The sequence below is a fragment of the Gavialis gangeticus genome, unplaced genomic scaffold (genome assembly GCF_001723915.1).
Source record: "Gavialis gangeticus isolate Ggan-Ray unplaced genomic scaffold, GavGan_comp1, whole genome shotgun sequence".
NCBI lineage: Eukaryota > Metazoa > Chordata > Crocodylia > Gavialidae > Gavialis > Gavialis gangeticus.
In genome coordinates, this window is record NW_017729004.1 from 34,106,928 (window position 1) to 34,109,193 (window position 2,266).

The window sequence follows — 2,266 nt, forward strand, 5'->3', positions numbered from 1 at the left end:
TTTATCTAAATCTTGTTGAATGAGCTTTAGATAAAGTGCCCCCAACACCATTTTTAAGCACGGGGACACTGATACATGAAATGCCGAAGGCTCTTGGAGTGCGGTAATTACTATGCTCCAGCAAACTCAGTTAATTTGGTCTGCTTCAATGCACTGTAACTACCATGCACTGGAGCAGCCTTGCTGCTCGTGTATAGGCACCCTCAGGTACCAGAAACAGTAGAGTCAGCAGATATATTAGCTCAGTTCATATCTTGACATGTCCGTACTATTTCTGGAGTCTGATTTAGTTCATTTGGGGCTATTGGGGTGTCTCTGTATGGTCCGTGCTGTGACATAGCCAACAAAGAGAAATTAGAAAGGAACAATAGTTCTGTCTCTTCCTTTTTCAGGGCAAATGCCTGGGGAAGAGCTTTCAGAGAAATTGTGGGGGGAAGGCCAGGAGAAGGCCCCAAAAGACAGCAGGGTAAGGACTCTTAGGAGAGGTGCTGATTGGGTTAAAAATGCCAAAAAGTAGGTTTGGGGTAAAGAGAAGTGGGGAGAGCTGGGGTCTCATTGTAGTGAGGAGGCCAAGTTCACAGAGGACACAACATCTTTCAGGGTGGTAAAAACCAAGTTTGACTGTCAAGAACTGCAAAAGGATCTTGTAAAACTGAGTGAATGGGCAACAAAATGGCAAATGAAGTTCACTTTGGTAAGTGCAAAGTGATGTACATGAGCAAAACATGTTACATTAGCTTTTACTACTTGAGAAGGAGACCTGGGAGTTACTGTGGATTGTTCTCTGGAAGCATCAGCCCAGCACTCAGCAGCTGTCAAAAAGCAAACACAATGTTAGGAATTACTACGAGGGGAATTGAAAACAAAACAGACAATGCAGTAATAGTATAAGTCTACAGTATGCCCACACCATGATTACGGTGCATAGTTCTGGTTCTCACACATCCAGGAGGATATAGTAGAACTAGAAAAGGTACATGGAAGAGCAACAATGATGATCAGGGGTGTGGAGAAGCTTTTGTTGGAGGAGAGATAAAATGGGCTAGAACTTTCCAGCTTAGAGAAAAAATAACCAGGGAAGATGTGATAGAGGTCTGTACAATGATGAAGCCTGTGGAGAAAGTAAATAAAGAATTGCTAGCTCTTGCAATACTAGAACAAGGGGACATAGCATTATGTCATCACAAAGTAAGTTTAAAACAAGTCCCATGAATGTTGGAAGCTGCAAGGAAAGGGGGACAGGGGACAGATCAATTTGGATAGGTTGATATATAATTGGATCAATAACTGCAAGCTAAGAGTAATTTATAAATGGATCAATGTTAGAACAGCAGGAGGGTTCCAGAGGAGTCCATCTTGAGTCCAGTACTGCTTAATATGTTTATTAATCATTTGGATGCCTGATCAAATTTACAGATGACACAACTAGGAGGGACTGTAAACACGCTGGAAGACAGAAGTAGACTTCTAAAGGATCTTGATAGATTGGAAAGCTGGGCTAGAGAAAACAGAATGAAATTCAAAACAGCCTAACGTAAAGTGCTGCACTTAAATGAAAACTAAGTGCACAAGGATAGAATAGGAGATAACTGACTTGGCAGTAGGGTTACTGAAGAGAATCAGGGAGTTCTGATGGATCACAGATTCTCCATACAATTCAGCAACATGACGGACACACACAAAAAAAACAAATGAAATTTTGAGTTGCATCAACATGAGTATAAGGTGTAAAATAATGGAGGTGATAGTACTGTTCTACTCCATGCTGTTTAGGCCTCATTTAGAGTGCTGTCTGAAGTTCTAGACTACACAAGTTAAGAAGGATGTGAAGAAACTGAAGAGGCTCGAGAGGTGGGCCGCAACAATGATAAAGGAGGTGGAAGACAGGGGCAGATCCATATACTAGCATTGAGGGGTTTGGTTGCACCCCCTTGAGCTGTGTAGTGAATGCACAGTGAGCTCTGAGCTCACATCAGTGCAACTCCTGCTGGAACTCTGCATGTCATGTGCTCTGAATTCACTGGGGCTAGGGACAGAAGTTACACATAAACCAGTTTAAGCGATCAGAAACTAATTTAAACCTGTAACAGAACATAGGTTCAGTGCACATAACCCAGTTTCAGAATGGCTGAAACTGGTTTAAGATAAACCTGATTGAATGTAGTTAACTGATTTGGGTCAAACTGGTTTATGAAATTTGTGTCCAAGACCCCTTCATGGTTTAAGTACAATTAGAGTCCCCCAGCATCCTAGCATGCTTTTCAAC